Source organism: Papio anubis, chromosome 11, assembly GCF_008728515.1.
Source record: "Papio anubis isolate 15944 chromosome 11, Panubis1.0, whole genome shotgun sequence".
NCBI lineage: Eukaryota > Metazoa > Chordata > Mammalia > Primates > Cercopithecidae > Papio > Papio anubis.
Window position 1 is genome coordinate 47,423,680 of NC_044986.1, and position 25,319 is coordinate 47,448,998.

Here is a 25,319-nt window from a genome sequence, read left to right on the forward strand (position 1 = left end):
GTTAAAGTTCAGAGAAGTTAAGTATTTCACCCAAGGTCACACAGCCTGTGTGGTGGAGCTTCTTGCAAAAGTATTTTGGCCCTTTATAGGATAGAGAGATTAATTCCACCCAGGGAAAGAAGGGAATAAAGTAAGCCCCAGGGAATGGATGCTATTTCAACCGGGTTAAGATTGGTTTGAAACCTGGTTAAGATTGGTTTGTTTGCGAATGTGGGGCAGTCAAGAATATACCCAGAGAAAGCTATTCCACAAGGGACATAAATGTAAGATATTAACAAAATGCCATTTTCTGTCCAACATTAAAACTTTAGGAAGATACATCTTCCTCTATTCTTTTCTCTCAAAGACTTCCCAAGTTTCCGTGCAATGTTCACTTTAATTTTTTTAATATGAATAATACAGTATCTTTTACATGGCACTATCGCTTTATTTAACTCAAGATTTTCTAAGAGTTAAATGTTTACTGCTAGTCTTCACAGCAATCAATGGCTATGAGTCACCAAGTAGAAGATCAAACAGGCCTATTTAGTTTAAGATGTCCCTCCTGTGTGAATGGTCAGTGACGTCTGCCAAAACCATGCCTTATTTGTGAGAAATGCCCCTGGTCTCTGCTTGATGGAAAACTGATCAGTCTCTTTTACTCTTTCAACTCAATGATTAGCAATTACTGCTAACCTAGAAAACTTTGCTGTAAATTTCTTTAAAAATTCTCATCTTACCGGTCATGGCGGATCTTATTTGCTTTTTAATATAAACAGTGAAAGTATAAATACATTCTTACTTTCTGGAGAAGATAATAATATTAAATTTGATTTTTGTCTCCAGTGTTATTGCCTTTTTCTAACAGAAAAAGTAAATAAAACATATCTTTAGTATTTAATTCTCTCTAAGATATCACAAACTATTTTTCAATTTTAAAATAAAACTATATCCAAAATATTATATATATATATACATATTTGAGACAGAGTCTTGCTCTGTCGCCCAGGCTGGAGTGCAGTGTTGTGATCTCAGCTCACCGCAACCTCTGCCCCTCAGGTTCAAGCAATTCTTCCTCAGCCTCCCAAATAGCTGGGATTACAGGCACCTGCTACCATGCCCAGTTAATTTTGGTATTTTTAGTAGAGATGGGGTTTCGTCATGTTGGCCAGGCTGTTCTTGAACTCCTGATATCAGGTGATCTGCCCACCTCGGCCTCCCAAAGTGCCGGGATTACAGGCATGAGCCACCGTGCCCAGCCAAAATATTTTAAGACATTGTAAATGATCATTAGGTTTCAGTGGTCCAAATTGGAATTTTCTTTGGGAGAAAAACCTTAAGAGGAATGTGCTAATAAAAATAAATCAGTGTAAACACTTGAAAAATAAGTTAGAAAAGATACATATAGAGCAAAAGGAAACCTTGATATAGTAAATATCATATAGTGATGTAATATTAAAAAATTAATTTGAAAACATTACGTAGAATCAAATATCTCTAAGGAAAAAACGTGAACAACTGATATAATAATTAGGTTGAATATCAAAGGATGATGTAAAATCTATTTTAATCATATACGAGGGATTGGACTTTCTGATAAGATCCAGAGACACTTTAAATATCTTACAGATGAAGAAATGGGGGACCAGAAGTTTGTCACTTCCTTACATCACATTACTTGTAAGGGGTTGAGAGATCAGAGCTAGTGCTTCAACCCAGGGCCAGAATCAGCAAGGCCATTCTTTCTATGTGCTGCTAGAGAATGAAGACTTTGTCATGGTGCATTCAGCAGCTTTGATCAACTGGTCACTTGTCAGTTGGACAGATCCTATTTTCCAGAGCCTCCCTGAAGGTCTGGGGATGCATTGAATCACAGGACTGAGCTTGCATCTTATGGGAACACTCACCTCTAGAAAGGTAGCCCTTCAATTTTAGGGCAATAGCTATGAGACTGCTACCCTAGTTCTTCCAAGAGTAGAGTTTCATTTTAGAAATAGAACAGTAACCTTAAAGGATAGGCCTCCTATCCTGCTTTATACATTTTCAGAAATGCCCTTGAATTATATGTATACTTTTGTGGCTTGACTTACTAACTTTCCTTTATGTTGGCTTCCTGCACAGAAAAGCTGTTGGGGGTGACTGGTAGAGGCATTTGTTAAAGGGCTAATTTACAAGAGACTACTTTACTGGAAAGAGTGCCTCTCTCCAAATAATAAGTAAATAAATAACTTTTTCCAGAAAAATCCCCCAAATAAAAAACTTTCTAAGATCTGTTTACCTTGCAGAAGCCTTTCAATTAGCCTTAGGGCAGCATGAACAGAATGTTCTATACCTTGAGTGATCCATGCACTCAGGAGAACGTGCTGATTTCAGCATCTTCCTTATAACCATGTGAACACCAAAATAGCATTCCTTTTTTCTCTGCTCCAGCTTTCTGGAGCAATTGTTTTGACTGTGTGAAAGTATAACATTTTGCATTGTTTTATGTTTTTCTGGATAAAAATATCATTTTCTTCCTAGAGAATTTGACTTGCTAAGCACATATATTGTGAATTAATATCACATTCCTGATATAGAGGGCTTTTGTAATCAGAATAACTATCACACATCACAGAGGAATAAGAGGTTGAATATGTTCAATTTCTGTCTATTGGAAGCCTCGGGTCATCACTTCTTGGAGGCAGTCCTGAGTAGATGCAATAGACACTAAACCAAATATTATGTGTACCTTATGACGGTTAATTCTTGGAATAGCTCTGGAAAGTAGACATTATATGATCATTATTTTACTGAAGACAATGCTACAGCAAGGATGTCTTCGTGACTTATTTAGGGCCTCACAGTAACAGAACCTGGATTGAAATTAAGTTTGGTCTGAGTCAAAGTCTACTTTCTTTTCATTCCATTCCACTGGATAGGCTCAGAGAGTATATTGCAGAGAGAATATGGCATTTGTACCCAAATTTCATAGTTGACTTACATTTCGAGCTTCTTTTTGAAATTTTAGTTTCATAGGAGAGAATGGCAAGTTGCATATCAGAATTCAAGAGTGGGATTTGGGCTTGAAAATCACCTATTTGAAATTGATATGCATATTTCCCTCTTCAAATTTCCATATAAAGCCAGGCTTTTACCCAATATGGCCTTGGTTGTACCCCTGTGTAGTTCTGGGAGTTTCCATAATTGATATGTGTATGTTGAAGGGGAGGCAGAGAAAATAAACATGTCCATTCTGAATGCCTTTTCCTGTGAGAGATGCTAATCAGCTTTCTCTCACTCCGGAGTATGTGTTTTCAATGTTTGGATTAATTCAGCCATCCAGGAAAGAAATTTGTGCTTTGCTCTCCATATATAATATCTAGTAAAGAAGACTTAGTCTCATCATTCTTCTCTGAGGAGGCAGGATTCATGACCAACTGATCCCACTGAAGACAATATTAGCAGAAGTTATGAAAGGAGCTTACAGAGTATTTTGCAAAGTTCATTTACTTACATTGCCAAAAGTTATGTGATTTTACTAAATCCCTCAAAACTCCTCTAAGGAAGTTGAGAATATCTCCATTTATCCAATGAAGAAACTTCAACTTAGAAAGGTCAAAGGGATTTGTTTGAAGTCATGGAGTCTTCTGGCTCCCACTCAAGGATTCTTTTGTCTGCAGTACCATCTTCCACCTGTGCCTTACACATTTCAGAAGTATGAAAATGGGGAGCAGACTGTTTCTCCTGGATTCTGAGTATCAGTTACTCCCTTCCTGAGTTAGAGAAATATCAACAAACTTGCAATTTGTGTAAGAATTTGATACTTAATGATAATGTATTATACCAATAATACATTATCATTGGATGTATTATCAATGGATTATCAATGGATAATGTATACAGTGTTAATATATTTATATATCATATTAATATAATGCGTAACTACTACACAAATATATTTATGTACATGCATACACAAAATCCCTTTATACTCCATGTTTCCCAGGTAAAATGAGAGTTAACATTTATTGAGAGCTTAGCATGTTCCAGATACTGCGCTTAGCTTTTTAACGTAGGAAAGTATTATTATCTTAATTTTGTAGAAAAAGAAGCTGAGAAGACTGTGGAGGTTAAGTAACTTGTCCAAGGTAATGCAATCAGTGGCGGCACCAGGATTTGACTCCAAGATGATCTTTTCGAGAGCATTTGCTACTAAACACTCTATTTTATTGACTCACCTTTCCTTATTTCTGATAGTGTGGTGAAAAGTGGGGTTCTATTTTTCTAGTAGAATGGTGCTTCAATATTTCACATGAATCTTGCATTTTCCTCAAGTTCATGTTTATTTTTGAACTCCTGGTCTCTATGTTTACTTACCTTTTATTTAAATATGTACAGTAGAGGCTGTCCTGAGTAGAGGCAATAGGCATTCTATGTACTTTATGACAGTTAATTTTTGGAATAGCTCTGATGAACATAAACCACCAGAGACTGAAATAGGTTCTATATTATTTATATCTGTCCATCTTTTATAAAGTTTTATGCTATACTTTTGAGGTACTCTAAATAATTTTAAGAACTTAATTTTTCTGTGTATTAAGAGCAGATTAATATAGCCCCAAGGAAAGAAGAGATTCCCTGAGAAAGAAAGTCTATTTAATCTCACTTGGTTTCACTAGGTTTTTAGTTGTCAAAATTCAGACATTCAGTAAACACAAATGTAGATTATGTCTACTGAGCTCCACATTTTAGTTTATTTGCCTCTTAAATCAAAGAAAAGTAATTTGAAATCCAAATAAGAAAATGAAACAATTAACAACTGGGAATTCAAGTACCTAAGGTATATTAAATATTTATGTGCTAACTTATCCCATGGAGCTTTGCTACATCTCAGAACTTGTCAAAGTGAATTCCTTTCCCTTGTACTCCTGTACTATATTTTTGCTTTGTTACGTTACTTTGTATAGATTACTTGTAACTTCTGTGAGTAGTTGTGGTGTCAGGGAAACTGGGTAAGTACAGAGATGCTTAAAGTGTTGGCTTTTTGCTTAGATAGGAACAGGTCTCTGCCTATTTCACTATTTACTCTCTGGTGATCCTGCACAAGCCATTTAACTTCTTCATATTTCAGTTTCCTTGTATGGTAGTAGGCCTGTTGATACTAACTACATCATAGGGATTTTGCAATGATTAAATTACATGTTTCATGCAAAGCATGTGGGCCTATTGCTCAGTAAGCATTAGCTGATGTTATTGTTAATATCTTTTCATTCTTATTCTCATCTTGTGATTTCAGGGGCGTATTGTCTTTTTCCTGAGCAAGGTAATAGCAAGGATATTACATTAGTCTTCTCACTGGTCCCTAACAATCAGTAGTTGGTATGTGACCAGGAAACTAGATAATGTGAGATATTTTATCAGAAGTGATTTAATATAGAAATTGTTCAAGCAGGTTGAGGAGAGGTGCTAGAAAAATAATAGAATAACACAGAGTCAATAACTGCAAGAAGCAATTGCACATTTAGGGTAAATTAAAGGGAAAAAGTGGGGTTTTAGGACCTGCAAGCTCAGACGAGATCTCACTGAGCTGGAACCCAGTCTTCTGAGGAGGTGGTTTTATCAGACTTTGGCAAGGAGCTGAGACCTTTGAGGAGGGGGCACCATCAACTGGTGCTAGTGCTGAGAGTATGATGAGGCTGGTTCTTGGAGTGTACAGGAAGCTGGAAAGTGGGACCAACTGCTGCTGCCCAGGTGAAGTTCTAATCCTGGGGTAATGTAATCAAAAAGGACAGCCAAGCAGGAAGGGGTAAGTTCCTTCTCCCTCCTCTTGCTTTCTTGTCTTCCCCAGGGTTTCTTCTGGCAGATGTGAACAGTCTTCCAGTTGTTCAAGTGCAGCAAATGTAGTTTGCTGAACCATGGGGTCTGCATCAGAAAACAAAGAACAGAAGGATGGGTTTAGAGCTAAGAGGCAATATCTTAGTAACCAACACAAATATCTTTCAAATCCCAGTGTCTTTTATAAACTCCTATTGGATTACATAATCAACAGAATGAACAGAGAGCCTACAGAATGGGAGAAAATACTTGCAAACTATTCATCCAACAGAATACTAATATCTGGAATTTACAAGGAACTCCTACAACCAAATGACAGCAACAACAACAAAAAATCCCATTAAAAAGTGGGCAAAGGACATGAATATGTATTTTTCAAAAGGAGATATACAAATGGCCAGCAAGCATATGAAAAATGCTTATCACTAATCATCAGAAAAGGGCAAATTAAAACCACAATGAGTTAGCATCTTATACCAGTCAGGATAGCTATTACTAAAAATACAAAAAATAACGGATGTTGATGAGGATGCAGAGAAAATGGAACACTCATACACAATTGGTGAGAATATAAGTTAGTACAACCTCTTTGGAAAACAGTATTGAGATTTCTCAAATAACTACAAATAGAGCTACCATTCAACCCAGCAATCCCACTACTGAGTATCTACCCAAAGGGAAAAAAAATTGTTATATCAAGAAGATACCTGCATTTGTATGTTTATTGCAACAGTATTCATAATAGTAAAAATATGGAATCAACCTAACTGTCCATCAACAGATGATTGAATAAAGAAAATGTGCTATACATGTGTACAGTGGAGTACTACTCAGTCATAGAAAAGAATGAAATCGTATCTTTTTCTACTACATGAATGGAACCGGAGGTCATTGTCTTAAGGGAGACAACTCAGAAACAGAAAAGTACTGTGTGTTCTCACTTATTAGTGAGAAATAAATAATGTGTACACATGGACATAGAGTGTAGAATGATAGGCATTGGAAACTGAAAGGTGAGGGAGTAGAATGTGGAATGGATGTTGAGAAATTACCTAATGCGTATAATGTACATTTTTCAGGTGATGGATACTCTAAAAGGCCAGACTTCACCACTACACGATATATCTATATAACAAAATTATGCTTGTAAAAAGAACCTATTATGAACATTGTGCTCTGGGCTATGGAGGGTATAAACATGAATAAGAAGTTTTTCTGTCCTCACACAGTTTAATGAAGAACAAGGTTAACAGAAATCATTCCATAGAAAATGCAGAAAGTACTTAGAAGCAGGAATGTGTCCTGGCTGGTGAGATTCAGGAAGAGTTCATGGAAGGATAAGTAAAAATTCACATTCGATAGTGTGGCCTCTTATACTTGGCTGACTTTTCACTATACCTATATTTTTATTTTTTGGCTACTATGTAACTATTTCCTGTTTAGCCTTCAGTGTTTCTTAACTGTATACTTTTTTCTCATGTCAGTCACTTAAACATATGGCCAATGTTACTGAGTGCCTTCTATGGGTGCTTGCGGCTAGTTGTAAGGATATAGCATTGAACAAATGAAACAAGGTGCCCTCCTTATGGAACTTGCTGTCCAGGTGGGTAGGCAGTTCTTAATATTAAAAGGTCACCCAAATGAATGCAAAATTGCACATTATGGTTGGTGCTGGGAAAGACAGGTGCAAACTGCTATGCTAGCAGGGTGATCGGGTTTCATTTTTGAGTCACAAATGGCTTCCCTGAGGTATAGGTGTTAGGTTAGATTGAGACAAGAAGGCTGTTTCCAGCCTGTGCAGATCTCGGACCAGAAGAAGCAGAGTGTGCATCTGAGAAAAGGTCATTATGGGTGCGGAAAAAGGGAATGAGGAGTGTGTACAGCACTTTTCACATAGTAAGCATTTCTCTGGGTCAAGTTCAAAAGGTACCTCCTCCATAAAATCTTTCTTAAAATACTTGAACAGTAAAAAGATCCTCCCTCTTTTTAGCTCTTAACCATTTTGTATCTCTCTTGAGGGTGTTTATTACATACTGCCTTGGTTTGTGATTATTTATGTGCAAGTTTGATTGTCTGTGCTCAACTGTAAGCTTCTGGAAACCAGAATTTGTCTCATACCCATCTTTGTATCCTTCAGTGTCATGAGTTCTCAAAAAATATTTGCTGAATAAGGTCACTTTCTCAGCATGCCTGTTAGCACTTAGGTGGTGTGTTCAGCTACATGGAACAGTTCAGTGTAACTGTTTCTTTCATTCAGTGTCTCATATTACTAACTAACTTGTCCCTGGAGAACATTGGCAGTTGCTTGACATTTGTGTATAACAGGTGAAGAAGTATTCACTGGCCCACTTTGGGAAAGACAGAAGTTTGGAATTTGAGCACCGGTACCTTAGATCTCCATGAATCACAATGAATGGCTGCTTGACCAAAAGTGTTCATAAATTTGTAGCATTGCAAAATGTAGGTTCAACCAACCAAATTTGCTTTATCTTTTTATTTCACCATCTGTGTTGGCTTGTTCTGATTTCCATGTCATTAGACAAGGAGAAGATGATCATCTGCCTGTCGCAAAACACTTGGATTTCATCAGAGGTTCTTCTGAAAAGTAAACATACTATGGAAAGGAGGGCCTGGGGGAAGGGTCACGTAGGCCTTCTTTCTGATATCTTCTTCTTTTTTTTTTTTTTTTGAGATGGTGTTTCACTCTTGTTTCCCAGACTGGAGTGCAATGGCATGATCTCAGCTCACCGCAACCTCTGCCTCCCGGGTTCAAGTGATTTTCCTGCTCAGCCTCCTGAGTAGCTGTAATTACAGGCATGCGCCACCACGCCTGACTAATTTTGTATTTTTAGTAGATATGGGGTTTCTCCACATTGCTCAGGCTGGTCTCCATCTCCTGACCTCAGGCGATCCACCCACCTCAGCCTCCAAAAGTGCTGGCATTGCAGGTGTGAGCCACTACTCCCAGCCCTTCCTGATATCTTCTAGGTCTCTTTGCAACAACCTGAGTGGACCCATTCCCCTGTGCTCATGATCAAGCTCTAGGTATTCCCTTATCTTTCCTAGAATATGGTCATTCATTGGCATCTATGATGGAATAGAAAAATAGCTGGAAAATGGAAACTACAAAACTCTCACTCAACATTCTTTTACAATAGTGTTAGAGTTAATAGTTATGGCAGAACTGCATCTTCTAAGGAAAACTGCACTATGACAAATAGCCCCAGAGTGAGAGGCAGCCAACTCACTATCAGGGTGACCCAGAAGTCCTAATGGGTGGGAATGACCATTATATGAAGACTGTAAATCTGATTAATGTGCACTCTGAGATGAGGTATAACATTTCATGTCAAATGAGGCAGGGGTAGGTGAGAAAGGATGATAGAAACAGCTGGTTCTGCACATGTGTGAAGGACCATATTAAAATTACAATGACATAGAGAGATATATAAACAAACATAGGGAGTGTTCAGATGGATGTGTGTGTATGTGTATGTGTATTTCAGTGTTTATATAAACATATACCTAAACTTACTTATAGACTCATAGCTGATGAATGAACCTTCACAAATAGACTATTTCTAGCCCTCAAATAGTGGGGTACACAATTTTATTCTCACTGTAAAAGCTCACTCTTTGGTAGGACATATTGCCAAGTTTTTCACTATGGAACTAATCTGGAGGCCATATGATGACATTTAATTTATGGGCAATATTATCTAACAGCATTCCTTTAGCAGTTGGTAATTGTAATGTTTCATTATCTCAGTTTAGTTTTGTCATAATCTTGTGACATGGGCTGATATCATTATTCCAGATTGATAAAGAAAGAGACAAACACACTTCCCATTAAGTTGCAGTGTGTGTGATTGTGTGTGTGTGTGTGTGTGTGTGTAGGGTATGTGTATGTGGGATTGTTTTTGAGTCATATAGAACATTCTTCCTCAGCTGATATTCTGGATTAAATTTTAATTTGTGGAGTCTTGGGCAAAGTCTAAACCTAAATAATGTTTGGGAAGAAGGGCCGTAACCTGAGAATCTGTGTCAGATTGACCCTGTAAGAGAGAGGCAAGCTTACTGAATTCTGGCTTCAATACATCTATTCCCTTTTCTAGATGAGTAAAGAGTAAGACACGGTTCTACCCTTCCTTTTCCCTCTCTCCCCTCCTATTCAGTCTATTCCATCTTATTTTACTTTGCTTTTGTGGATGAATTTTACTACAAAGTCTAGCCTGCCCTATGTCAAGAAAGATTAGACCTCATTATCTGTCCTCATTTCTCAAAGGCATGAACCAGGAATAATCAGAGTAACTTCTTTGGACCTTCCAGCATGAGAAAGAAGTGTTCTCTTTCCTATAGGTTAAAGACTGAGATGGAAAAGAAATAAAATAAATGCTTCTTAATTCTGACTTCGGTAGTATGTAGCCTTATAGAGTTGTCTCTTGGTGTCCATGGGGGATTGGTTCCAGGACCCAGTGCAGATACCAAAATTTGCAGGTGCCCATTTCTCTAAACAAAATAGCATAATATTTGCATATAACCTGGACACATCCCCCTGTATACCTTAAATCATCTCTAGATTACTTATAATACCAAATAAAAGGCCTACATACCACTTCATTCTCATGGATTCACTGTAGTACTTGGCACATGGCAAATTCAAGTTTTGCTTTTTGGAATTTCATGAAAACATTTTTCTGAATAGTTTTGATTTGCATTTGGATGAATCCATGGGTGTGGAACTCATGGATAAGAGCTGCCTACTGTATTCAGTCTGTGCAGCAACTGGTAAAGGACACAAACAAGAAGTATAATGAGGTCTAATCTTTCTTGACATGTGGCAGGCTGGTCCTCACCTTTTTACGAATGAGAAAACTTTGATTCAGAAACTTTAATACACAGATATATTTGTGTACATGTATGTACATGTTTATGTACTTAAGAATGTTGTGCAAGGTCACAGAGTAATGTCTTCGTAGAGCCCGGGCTTTCCAGGTGGCATAGGTTTTACATCTCCCTCAATATTTATTAAACCACAAACATCCCTCAGGGATGCTGAGAATCTCCGAGTCCCTCTGTAATATGATCACATGCTGTTTTAACTCTAGCTGATCCCTGAAATGCTGGAGTTGGCAGGAAAAAAAAAAGATAAAGGTGAAATTAATTAAATGGGATAATGCATGTGAACACAGTTTGTAAATTCTAAGGTCTTACAAAAGATTTCTATATTAGTAATAGTTGCAATATGCTCATTTACATGAACCACTTATCATTCACAGCTAATTACCAAGCAGTACAGTAACAATTATGTGGATGATGAAATACACATCAGATCAACTCTTTTGCAAGCTGTTTCAATTGCAATATTCAACTCTCTTCCCTTGGTTGCCATCTTCTAAGTACATTGCTTAGGAAACTTGGATAACTACTGACAACTAAAAAGAATTATGAACATTCATCATACAGGAAGTAAGCATTCATCCAAGAAAAACAAGTGATAGAAATGAAAGGTGAGATTCTATTTCTGAGCTGCCCATTGACTTTTCTTATGAGAACTGACTTTGTGGACTCTGTGAAGTTTTCATATGCATTATTACACTGTCTCGGAAATGGCCATTTAAGTTTTCAACATGAGACAGCTAGCAGGACCTCATCAAGTTCTGTAGTTCTAACTGTATGTCTCCATTGGTCTCACATCTATGCCCTTGGGTTGGTTTCTACTCATGCCATTTTTCCAAAACGACTGTAATTACTAGAAAAATTGAATGAGCAAATATCAACTTGGCTGGGGTATGATTTTCAAACTACATTACAGTAGAGAACAAAGTTTGTAATGAGATTCTGTACTACTATTCAAAGCAATTAGGAGAAATGAGTATTGAGCTCTTAACATTCTGACAAGTTATTTCAATATTATGTCCAAATAAAGGAACTTTTTGTAATCAAAAAAACTGATTGATTTCTTGAGATTTCATAACATGAGACGAAAAAAGAAACAGTCGTCACTGTTCTTCCAGCAAGTCACAATTGTAATGTATTGAAAAATTTAATGACCTTGACTTTAGAAGTGTAATGAGTTTTCTAATTGCTCATGTGAGAGGTGATTGGTTATGCTGAATATATGGGTGCAAATAAGCAAATGTAACAGGTGACATTTGTTGTTCTAATAAATCCAGCTTTGAACAAATTTAGTGTAAAAGTTATAAATAATAAAGAAACTTTAAGAAAGAGAATATGTGACCACAGTATTTTTATGGTAAGGTAGGATGTCTTGAATACTAATCTGGAATTTTATTGGTAAGAGGGGCCATTTATTGAGTTCTTACTATATTTTGAATTTGGTCTAGGCACTGACTATCCCATTTAATCCTTACAAGCAATCCTGTGGGAAAATACAGCATGGATTATCTAAGTAACTTTCCTGAGACCGCATAGCCAATAAATGGCAAAGGTAATTCAGTTGTGGGTCAATTTCAATGATATTTCTACTGTCCTAGAGGTTTTGCATGAATATATGATATTAGAAAGAATTATATATCAGAATAGTTATGCACAGGGATTTGAGAGAAAGCTGCACAATTATATAGTGAGCATTTCAGTCAAGAGGGAGAAGTGATAAAATTTTGTGTAGAGATGAGCAGGTCCTATTTGGATAACTCATTTGTCTGCATCTAATCCGTATCTTCAGAGTTTTGTAGCCTGTTTATATCACACTTAATTTGATATTTGTTCTTCCAAAATCTATAATTGGGTTTACCCTCCATGTCAGGGATAGATGAGGTTAATCACAAGAGGATCAATGAAAACACTAACCAGTAACATTCCCAGAGCCTTTACAATATGACTAACAGAAGGATGGAGTAGAAATAACCATTCTGTTTTCAATGAACTTTTGAGTTTATCTCATTTTGAATGGACACAAGAAAATCTAAGAGAGATTCTCTTTAAGAATTTTATTCAAATGTCTCTTTGGGTAAAGTTTGTATGGAGACTTTCAGAGCTAATACATGAGATACTACTTTGATGGTTGAACAAAAAAGTAAAGAAATAATTATGATAAATCAAATGAAAGCTGTGTTTATATTATTAAAGCTGACAAATGTGTGACTTTATTACTTTATAGAATGAAGAGTTCTTAAATCATGTAAGCAATATTTTGTTCTTAAGACAAAGTTGGGGCCGGGTGTGGTGGCTCACACTTGTAATCCCAGCACTTTGGGAGGCAGAGGCAGGTGGATTACAAGGTCAGGGGTTCGAGACCAGCCTGGCCAACATGGTAAAACACCATCTCTCCTAAAAATACAAAAATCAGCCAGACGTGGTGGCAGGCACCTGTAATCCCAGCTACTCAGGAGGCTGAGGCAGGAGAGTCACTTGAACCCGGGAGGTGGAGTTGCAGTGAGCTGAGATCATGCCATTGCCCTCTAGCCTGGGCGACAAGAGCAAGACTCCAAATTTAGGACACTCTAGTTTCAAATATTAATACATTTCAAAGTTTCTTTTCAAGGACTATTACAGAAAACTTGACGCAGCAGTCACCAACTCATGACATGGCTTTTTTATTCTGAATGAGGCTTGAGATATTGTACAAAAGTGAGTGGATAGTTAAACTTTTTTTGAGCTGGATGCATAAAATGAACTCTTGACTTTTTCTGATAGCCAAGAAATCTTCCCACACATAATCTGCAGCCCAGTTTCAAGTAGCTGGTGATCTCCATGGTCAGGTAAGTTGGTAGGTGTCTGCCTACAAGATATAATTTAATGGGTATGAAAGGTCCTTTAATTTTTCCCCTTCACACCTGTCCTGCAGGTATCACAGGGACTGAAATTCTGCTAGCTAACAGCCCTTTAGATTCAGATTCAATTTACACATTTTGCAAGCACCAACTATACACCGAACTATTGCTGAATTTTTTATATACATGGTGTTTATGTGTTTAATTTTTATGAGTGTTTTCCCCTCTTACGACCTACATACTACAGATATTTTACAAGTCAATCAAGAGTCACATGTGGGCAAAACTAACTTAGTATTCAAGAGAGAAAAATATAAAGTAGTCACAAATATTTGATTTGAAGATTAAAATTAGTAACCCCCAATTTTATTGAAATAACAGGAGCTATGTCTTATTCATCTTAGTTCATTCCTAACACACACAAACAGCCTTGGCTCTCCTTATGTGTAAATGACATTAAATACACATAATAAATCCTAAACAGAATAAACTGGTGACATCTCAAATTAGTTGAAAGGGAAAGAAGCAACTAACATAAAGAGTAAAATTGTAAAGAGCCCAGAGTAGTAGGGAGGCCAGGACAGGTGAGACTTCAAGGACAAGGAAGATGAACAATGGGAAACTCATAAAGTCAAGGATAGCCTGGTGTTGATTCTGAACATTGCAACTCCTGTCACCATGCTCCTCACCAGCAGTTCCCTGTTACTTAACAATCCATCAATGCCTTCTATTTCCTATAGAATAAAGTCTGGATTATTTAGCCAGGTTATGCCAGGGTCTCCAAAACCTGACCAATCTGTTCCTCTAGCATACCTGATCTAGCCTGTCTCACCACACTCTCTCCTGTAATGGGCATTTGTACCTGCCATTCTTTTTCTTCTTTCCTAACCATTCCACAAGCCAGCCCAAACATCTTCTGCAAAACCTTCTCTGAGTTAATCCTTTCATCCTCTGTGCTGTGGTACCTCCTACACACTTTATAGTGTAGCTTATTTGATCCAATAATTGCAATTGTATGTTTCCCTAGCCAAATTATCCACTAGACTGGGAACTCTTTGGAAACAGAAATTATACTTGACTTACTTATGTGTCCTCAGCCTTTTGTTCAGAGACTGTGGCATGATAGGCATTCAGTAGATATCTGCCTGATGTGTGAAAATATGGAAATTTATGTTTCTTAGCCTAGCATCCAAGGTCCTCTTCCAGTCTCACTTTCTAAAGATAAAATGTCATAAGGATTTGGTAAGCTTTTACTTTTCTAGGGATGTAAAATGAGGATGATGAATGTGCCTACCTCACTAGAGTATCATGAAGATTAAATAAAATGGTCCATGTAAAACATTTAGCACATTTAGCATGGTGTCAAAGCATTGATAAGGACCCAAAGATACTGACTAGTATCATTATATGATACAGTTTTCAATATAAATAGGTTTTTAAGATTATGTAAGAATAAATAAGTAAAAGATTAGTATATGGTAAAGACTTTCAATGCTATGGAAATACTGAAGAGGATTGCATAAAGGGGCAGAGTCTGGTGAGGAGTTAACACTGTCAGGCATCTGAATGCAGAGTAGGGAAAGCAGAGGGACATTCCAAGGACAAGGAATCATGACACCAGATTTAAAGATTACTTTTATCGCAAGATTTTTTTTCATAAAAATCTTCAACAGAGGAGGAAAGCTAGAGTATATTATGTTTAAATAAGCTGAAATTCTTGAGTATTTTGTAAAAGTTTCTCTGTGATCAGTCTGACATATTTTAAATTAGAGGCTATCTTGATAAATTGCTTAGAATCTGAGCTTAAATTTCTTCTCTTCATTTTGTTGACAGAAGTCCTACACTGTCGATTTGCTTTCATTTTGTCTTAAGTCAGGACATTTCCCATGGCAGTTAAATAATTTCTGTAATAACACTTCATGCATAACTGCTGGCTAACTATAGTATTATCCTTGCCATTTCTTTTTATAAGCATATACCATGAAAATTTGTGACAATTTTGTTAAAATATACAGTCTCAAATTGGATTCTTACACATTCTTGTGAATTCTGAATTCTCTTCTTTGAAAGCTTCCTAGATAGCTCAGAATTCACTGGGTTTTCCACATACTCCCTTGAAGGAGATTTTGAGTGCTTTGAGCAGCTATTACAAACTAGTTAACGGACTTGGGCCAAGTCAGTGCTCTCTTTTCTGCTTCCATTTTATCTCTTGCTGAATGGGAATCTCTACCAATCTCTATTCCTCCAGGGAAGAAGTGTACAGATAAGTGAAACAACATATTTGAACTATTTTATAGATCCCTAGAAGAAAGGAACGAAGAACATTATTCTTTGACCTAGTTAACAATTTTGGGCCTGCTTTGTGCTATTGCTGGGTTTGTAGTGGTCTTTGTTTGCTGTTTTTCCTTCCTTTCTGATCTGTGGACTACTGCCAATTTATTGTCACTACTTTAGGCACATAAACTGGTGAACAGAAAGGAGATTCTTTACTCTCAGTTATTAGACACTGTCCGTCTTTTAGAAGTAGCATACAGATGAGGATACAGTTCAAGTTTCAGTCTGGAATTTATCTCCCAGGCATGTTTCTACCAACATGTGTTGACCATCTCCCTAATCACTACCCTGTCATAAAATAAGTATTCAGATAACCATGGCTTTGTACATTTGGCCAAGTTCAAAAAGAAAGGTTGCTCTTCTAGCAAATAAATGTAAATAGCTTCAGAAGTACAATAAAAGTGCATCCTGCTGCAGTCTGTCATTCCATGCCCATGCTGTTAGGTGCTGCTCTTCGCGACCATGTCCAAGATTCTGAAAAAGTTTGTGGACAGCCAGGAAGTGGACAGGGTGACTAGGTCATCTCCAGCATGTCAATGGCACATTTTCCTTATCCCATACCATACAGCTGGTCCTCAGCCATAACATGCTTGCAGTGGTGCCACCAAACACAGCAGAACTGAAGAATTTGGAAGTGCTCAACTTCCTTAATAGCCAAATTGAGGAGTTGCCCACACAGATCAGCAGCCTTCAGAAACTCAAACACATGAACCTGGGCATGAATGGGCTAAATACTTTGCCTGAAGGATTTTGCTTTCTACCCAGCTCTTGACCTTCTGAACTTGATGTACACTTTGAATGAAAATTCTCTTCCTGGAAACTTCATCTACCTTACCACCTTCTGTGCACTCTTTGGTAAGTGACAATGATTTTGAAATCCTGCAACCAGATATTAGGAAGCTCACAAAGTTGCAGATATCCAGCTTTAGGGATAACAACCTGATCTTGCAGCCTAGGGAAACTGGGGAGCTTACCCAACTTAAAGAACTCCACATTCGGGGCAACTGCCTGACCCTTCCGCCCCCAGAAATAGGAAACATATTTAACTGGTTAGAAGAAGGTATTCAAAGTGGAGAACAGCAACTGGGGTAACCCACCAGCTTGGTGTGTCCTGTGTGTTTGAATGTGTCTGCTCTGAGACATATGAGTACTTCCATGGCAGCATATGCAGGCAAATCCAGAACAACCAAAAAAGAATAATCACAAATCAAAGAAGATTAGCTGGAAACACCTGACAGTCAGTAACAAATAAGGGGTGGACATTGGCTGGGCCTCTGGCTTCTTCTCTCACCAATACTTCTGTCCTTTCTTGCTCTGTCTCTCAAATAAATACAATGTGCCCGTGAAAAATAAAGACATACAATAAAAGGCAAAATGTATTTTATAAATCAACATTCTATCCTTAAATACTTGGGAATTACTCTTTTAACAAGTTCAGTTACTAGCATAAGTGATTTAACAAGGAATCAACTATAATTGGATTCTAAGTACCTTCAGGTACAATTTGACCCAAATTGTTTTATTCAGTAACAGAAAAAAACACTGTACCTTATTTGCAACTTGACTGCATTTTCTAGGAAGCAGATAAGGTCAGATACTTCAGAAGAACTATTTATCTGCAAGAAGATATCCTTGTACCACACAGAGATTTAGAGGAATTAGAAAAACATTTTGTTTAATTTTTTTGTGTCTATGATGCAATTCAGTGCTTTTTCCACAAATGATTCAATGGGAGACCATAGAAAAAAGTTAGTATTAGTGTGGTCTTTGAAGTCAAACCGACCTCTTTACATAACTAGGCTTCAGCTGTGTAATCTTAAGCATGTTAAATCCTCCAAGACTCAGTTAGCTCATCTATAAAATGGAGTTAAGCGTGTAACTTTTTAATAGAGCAAGATTAAATGAAATTATGAATGAAACATCCTTTGCACAGCACATGGCACATAAGAAGCATACAGTAACTATTAACCATACTTATTCTTATCTATAAAGTAGATGAAATGACTTCCCTTTTTAGACTCTACAGAACCTAATTATAGTTAAAAATATGCAGTATAAATGCTAGCCTATGTTAAGTGAAATAAGCTAGGCACGGAAAGACAAACATCGCATGTTCTCACTTATATGTGAGAGCTAAAAATTAAAACCAGTTGAACTCATGGAGATAGACAATAGAAGAATGGTTACCAGAGGTCGGGAAGGGTAGTAGCGGGGGGATGGTTAATGGGAACGAAAAACAGTTAGAAAGAATAAATAAGACCTAGTATTTGCTAGCACAACAGGGTGACTATAGTAAAAATTAATGTAATTCTTCATTTAAAAATAACTAAGAGTATATTTGGATTGCTTGAAACACAAAAGATAAATGCTTGAGGTGATGGACACCTTATTTACCCTGATGTGATTATTATGCATTGCATGCCTGTATCAAAATATCTCATGTGACTTATAGATACATGCACTTATTATGTACCCTCAAAAATTAAAAATTAAAAAATAAATAAAATAAATGCTAGTAAGCCACAGATGGTGAGTCTTAGGAAATCTTGCATCACATTAAATTCTATTTTTCACACAAAGTCTTTGTCATTCGGTGTATATTTTGCATTTATAGCACGTCTCAATTAGATTAACCCCATTTCAAGATCTCAGTTGCTATGTGAAGCCACCATATTCGACAGTTCAGGACTGTACAATTTCCACCTTCCCATTCCCGGTTGAGTAATTCTTTATCTGGAGATGATCTCAGCTGGAAAAAGGGAATCTCTGCATTTTGCTAGTCAGTCCTGAGGCCAGTGACAGCTGTGCTTTTCTACGTTACTAAAAGAAGGTTTGGCATCAATGTTTAAAAAAAAAAAAAAAAAAAGTGTATCTCTCATCCTGAGAGTCATCTTGAGCAAATGCAGTCAGTCAGTCTTTCTCTAACCCTTGTGTAAATCTGGAATGTGTTTCTTTCTGCAGTTTGACATGAGGCTGGTCTCTAGATTGTAAAAATCAAACAGAACTGTCTGACCCTGAAATTGATTCTGCAGCCTTTCCAGGTCCAAGAACTTGCTTCCCTGGGCAATTGTGAGGCTCTCATTTTAGTGCCTCAGAGAAGCAGAGAAAATACAGATACAGACAGAACGAGATAATAGTAATAGTAATAGAATAAATAACTACACTTTCACTAGCATATGTTCTAGCATTTTCTGAGGCCTATGTGCCAAGAAGTGTGCTGTCTTAGATATCCATCATCTAATTTAATAGAATATAGTATTTTAAAACTTGGATCTCCTGAGGTTTTGCAGAAAAACCGTTATTTAGATGACCTATTTAAAAACTAAGGTCTATCAAATTAGATACAGTACTACTAGCTTGAATTAAATGTAATTTAACCACATTAAATGTAATTTTCTTAAAGGGTACCTTTCTTTCTACTCCTCAAAAGCTCGTGCACACTAAGGTTGACTTTTCTTTATACTCTTCCTAACAACCAAATATTATTGCTGTTATTTTAATGCTCAATTTTTAAATTATTTGAAAGCATTTATTGAGCAGTTACAATATGCTGAGCACTGACCTAAGTACTTTATATACATTATCTCATTTAATCCCTATGGAAACTAAATAGTAGACATTTTTATTGTCATTATATTCATTTGTTAGATTCACTTACATATGGAAAAGTAGATGCTCAGTGATGTTAACAACAAAACAAAACTAAACAAAAATCAATAAACCACTTCTATTTTCACAAAGACACTAATTGACAGAGGTGGAACTCAAACCTCAAACCTCAAAAAGATTTTGTGAGCATGCTATTACCAAATAAAATATTGCTAGGATATGATATATTTATGCATAACACAGTAATTTGTTTCCTCAAAAATTATATGAAATAATTACTTTTTCATCTCTTCATTGTGGAAAAATTAGCCTAGATTACAAAAATCAGGGCAAGAAGTTGTTTTTGCTTCAAATAGTCAGCATTAGACTTAGTTATTAAAGAGTTTAATACTGATTAAAAGTGTAAGCTCCAGAATTAGATGACCTATATTCAGACTCTAGTAATTTCCAGCTGAGTAATAAAGAACAAATTATTTAACTCCCCTAAACCTCATTTTTCTCATCTGCAAAATGGAAGTAATAACTGAAATAGATTAATGCAGTTAGCACGGTGTCATACACATAGTAAGACCTTCATGAATATTAGGTTGGTTGTTATAATAATAATAATAATAAAAATCTTATATATTTCTGCATTCTACAAGAAGTTCACAATTCCTGGAAAAGGATGATCTTTTTCTTTTTTCTAAATTGATATGTCAGGCTGGACGCAGTGACTTCCACCTGTAATCCCAGCACTTTGGGAGACCAAGGCTGGAGGGTCACTTGAAGCTAAGACGGGTCTAGAGACCTTGTCTTTACAAAGAAATTTTTTTTTAATTATCCGGGCATGGTGGCACGTGCCTGTAGTCCCAGCTACTCAGGAGGCTGAGGCAGGAGATTGCTTGAGCCCAGGAGTTTGAGGCTACAGTGAGTTATAATCTCATAGCTGAACTCTGACAAAGCAAGTCCCTGTGTCTAAAAATAAAATAAAATAATTTATATGCCGTAGTTGTACATATCTTTGGGATGTGTGTGATATTTTGATACATATCTACAATGTGGAATGATCAAATCAGAGTAATTGGGATATCTATCCCCTCAAACATTTATTTTTTCTTTGTGTTGGGAATATAACAATTCTTCTAGCTATTTTGAAATATACAACAAATTATTGTTAACTGTGTAACTATAAAATACTCTATTATTGAACACTAGAACTGATAGCTTCTCTCTTTACTTTTGCACCCATTAACCAACTACTCTTTGTTCTCCAACTTTCCTTTCCTTCCAGGCTTCTAGTAACCACCATTCTACTTTCAACCAATATGAGATCCACCTTTTTAGCTCCCACGTATGAGTGCAAACATGTGATGTTTGTCTTTTCTGTGCTGTGCTTATTTCACTTAACACAGTGACCTCCAGTTCCATCTATATTGCTGCAAATGACAAGATTTTATCCTTTGTTATGGCCCATTAAGATTCCATTGTGGGCCGGGCACAGTGGCTCAGGCCTGTAATCCCAGCATTTTGGAAGGCCGAGGTGGGCGGATCACAAGGTCAGGAGATCGAGACCATCCTGGCTAACACGGTGAAACTCCGTCTCTACTAAAAATACAAAAATTAAAAACATTAGCCGGGCGTGGTGGCGGGGGCCTGTAGTCCCAGCTACTCGAGAGGCTGAGGCAGGAGAATGGTGTGAACCCGGGAGTCGGAGCTTGCAGTGAGCCGAGATTGCGCCACTGCACCACTCCAGCCTGGGCAACAGGACGAGACTCCGTCTCAAAAAAGAAAAAAAAAGAAAAGAAAAGAAGAGATTCCTTCCACTGTGTATTATCTCACATTTTCTTTATCCATGTATCCACTGATAGACACTTATGTTGCTTGAATATCTTGACTATTGTGAATAATGCTTTAGTAAACACCAGAGTGCAGATATCACGTTCATATACTGATTTCCTTTCAGCAGTGGGATAGCTAGATCATGTGGTAGTTCTCTTTTTAGGCTTTCGAGAAATCTCCATAATGTTTTCTATAATAGTTGTACTAATTTACATTCCCACCAACAGTGTAAAAGAGAACCCCTTTCTTTACATCCTCTCCAGTACTTTGTCTTTTTATAGCCATTTGAACTGGGGTGAGACGATATCTGTTTGTGGTTTTAATTTGCATTTCCCTAATAATTGGTGATTTTGAGCATTTTTTGAAATATACCTGTTTGCCATTTGTAGATCTTTTTTCCAGAAATATCTATTCAGGTCTTTTACCCAGTTTTAAATTTGATGATAATGATGTTTTTTAAGTGATTGAATTGTTTGAGTTTGTTTTGTTTTGTTTTGAGATGGAGTCTTGCTCTGTCACCCAGGCTGGAGTGCACTGGCGTGATCTCTGCTCACTGCAACCTCCGCCTCCTGGGTTCAAGCAATCTTTGTATTTTTAATAGAAACATAGTTTCACCATGTTGGCCAGGCTGGTCTTGAACTCCTGACCTCAAGTGATACACCTGCTTCATTCTCCCCAAGTGTTGGAATTACAGGCGTGAGCCACCATGCCTGGCTCGTCAAGTTTTTCAATATATCTCTTGTCAGATGGATAGTTTGCAAATATTTTCTCTGATACTGTAGGTTGTCTCTTCCCTTTGTTAATTGTTTCCTTTGGTATGCAGAAGCTTTTTAGCTTATTGTAATTCCATTTTCCTATATTTGCTTTTGTCGCTTGTACTTTGGAGGTCTTACCCAAAAAATCTTGACCCAGACCAATGTCCTGTAGTGTTTCTCCAATATTTTCTTCTAGTAGTTTTATAGTTTCTTTCCTGGCTGTGCAGGGACTTGCTGTGAGATGCAAGCCCCATCTGGGCCAACAAGACCTGTTTCTCCAGCCTTGGCCTGACAGCAGACTCCCTCAGGGACCCAGTCTCAGCTCCAACCATCCTACTGCAGTTAGAAAACCATCCCATCTGTGCTGAAACTTGCTGGGAGACATGCACCTGCCTAAGCCAAGGAGAAAGGGGTCTTTTTGGTTTTAGAAAAGAGAGGGAGAGGATACTGTTTTCCGAGTACTGACTTTGATGAGGTGCCCAGCAACTTTAGAAAGCTGCTGGTCTGGCCGGGCGCGGTGGCTCAAGCCTGTAATCCCAGCACTTTGGGAGGCCGAGACGGGTGGATCACGAGGTCAGGAGATCGAGACCATCCTGGCTAACACGGTGCAAACCCCGTCTCTACTAAGAAATACAAAAAACTAGCCGGGCGAGGTGGCGGGCGCCTGTAGCCCCAGCTACTCGGGAGGCTGAGGCCGGAGAATGGCGTGAACCCGGGAGGCGGAGCTTGCAGTGAGCTGAGATCCGGCCACTGCACTCTAGCCTGGGCTACAGAGCCAGACTCCGTCTCAAAAAAAAAAAAAAAAAAAAAAAAAAAAAAAAAAAAAAAGAAAGCTGCTGGTCTGTCTCATCTTGTGTCACGTGTCAGGAGTTTCCCACTTTTGCACTAGGTATTTGTAGCATTAACCTAAGTCCCTAGGATTGCCTAATAACACTAGACCTGAAGCAGTTGAATAGGCTTATGATTATGTGTTTCTATTAAAGAACTCAGATTCCTATCTGAAATGTAATAGTCTGCAAGTGCTCAATTTATTTTACTATTCATACTTTAAATTAGTTAGGAAGACTGGAAGAAGTTTAAATGCAACTACTGACCTCATTTCAATTTTCAAGTCAACTTGCATATTTTTGAAGTGACAGCACTTTTTAGATAACAGAGTTACAAGTTTATCAGCATGGGTCTGGATATAAGGTCTGGCATTCCTACGGCTATTTAAATTTCTCCAGACACATATTTCTGAAAATTATGATGACAGGAGTAAATAAGTTTCTGGGACATAATGACATCAATTCTGTAGTAAATTTTTTTCATTAATATCCTGCAAATTATCAAATTAATGGATAAAATACTCAAGTAATTACTCCAGAGAATATGCAAGATGCATTTTAAGTTTGCTAGCTTTGCCTTTAAAAAATAGCTAATTTTCTTTCTTGATGTATGGGCAAGAAGAGATAGGCTAGAGTAAAAACAAAAGTTACTTTCAACGTAATGATTTCTTTATCATAAATACAAGCCTCAGCTCACTGACTGTCATGAGAGTTAAAAATAATAGCTTTCCCAGTGCTTTATCTTTGGGACACAGATTATTTAAGTGCTAAATACAGTTACTTAAATATCTTCTTCAACATAGAATAAAAACCTTGAGTTTTTTCATTAGGTTAGAATTCGTGCATAGAAGCTAAGAAATAGTAAAACTTATGTAATCATACTATGCTTGGGAAACTTTGTTTTCTTGCAAACAAAGATATTTGTCTCTTATTTATTGTGTTGATCATGAAAATAGTATTACAAAAATACAAAAGTGTTACAAAAAATTAATCAAGTCAGCATGTATACTGCATATGTGTCTTGTGGAATATTTACCATTTAATCAAGAACCTAAAAAAATATTATCTAGCTCCCAAAAAGTAACAACAGTGGTTAACTGTCAGGTTAAAGAAAAGTAAAACAAGGCTGGGCATGGTGGCTCACGCCTGTAATCCCAGCACTTTGGGAGGCCGAGGTGAGTGGATCACTTGAGGTCAGGAGTTCATGAGCAGCCTGGCCAACATGATGAAACCCTGTCTGTACTAAAAATACAAAAAAAATTAGCCAATCCTGGTGGTGTGCGCCTGTAATCCCTGCTACCCGGCAGCTTGAGGCAGGAGGATTGCTTGAACTCAGGAGGCGGAGGTCGCAGTGAACCAAGATTGCACCACTGTACTCCAGCCTGGGCTACAGAGTGAGACTCTATCTCAAAAAAAAAAAAAAAGTAAACTAAAACAAGATAGCAAAAAATGTGGTTTTCTTTTCTTTTTTAAAAAAAAATTTTTAAAAATGAAAGAACTAACAGATAAAATTGCATGTACAGACATGTCACTTAAGGTCAGAGATATCTTCAGAGAAATGCATTGTTAGGTAATTTCATTGTGCAAACATCATAGAGTATACTTACAAAAGCCTGGATGTTATAGCCTACTACACACTTAAGGTATGCAATACAGCCTATTGCTTCGAGGTTACAAACCTGTTCAGTGTGTTACTCTACTGAATATTTTAGGTCATTGTAACGCAATGATAAATATATGAGTATATAAATATGTCTAAACATAGAAAGACACAGTGGAAACACAGCATTACAATCTAATTGAGATCTCCGTCATATATATGATTCATCGTTGACCGAAATATCATTATGTGGCACATGACTGTATTTACCATGCACAAAATGATAGTTTGAAGTATATATACATTGTGGAATGACTAAGTCTAGCTAATTACCATATGCATTACCACATGTAGTTACCATTTTTGTGGTGAGAACACTTTACATCCATTCTATTAGCATTTTTCAAGAACACAGGAATATTATTAACCATAGTCACAATGTTATACAATAGATCTCTTGACCTTATTCCTCCTACATTACTGAAATTTTGTATCCTTTGATCAATATCTTCTTAACCCCTTCCAAAATCCCTCCCCACTGCAGCCTCTTGTAGCCACCATTCTACTGTTTACTTTTGTGAGATAAACTTTTTTAGATTCCACGTATGAGTGAGATCATGCAATAAATTTCTTTCTGTGCCTGGTTTATTTCACTTAACGTGATGTCTTCCAGGTTCATCCATGTTGTCTCAAGTGACAAGATTTCCTTCTTTTTAGAAGGTTGAATAGTATTCCATTGTGTGTATTTGTGACATTTTCTGTATCATTCATCCACTGATGGAAACTTCAGTTGATTCCATAGCTTGGCTATTGTGAATAGTGCTGCAATGAACATGGAAGTGCA

The 25,319-nt window shown here is 37.2% G+C and overlaps 1 protein-coding gene and 1 pseudogene across 2 annotated transcripts in view; both read left to right on the forward strand.

Annotated features, from left to right (window-relative positions):
• Positions 1-25,319, forward strand: part of PRKG1 (protein kinase cGMP-dependent 1) — a 1,324,128-nt gene that overhangs the window by 319,729 nt on the left and 979,080 nt on the right. The gene's annotated exons all lie outside the window — the stretch shown is intronic.
• LOC103887628 lies at positions 13,191-18,202 on the forward strand (annotated as a pseudogene).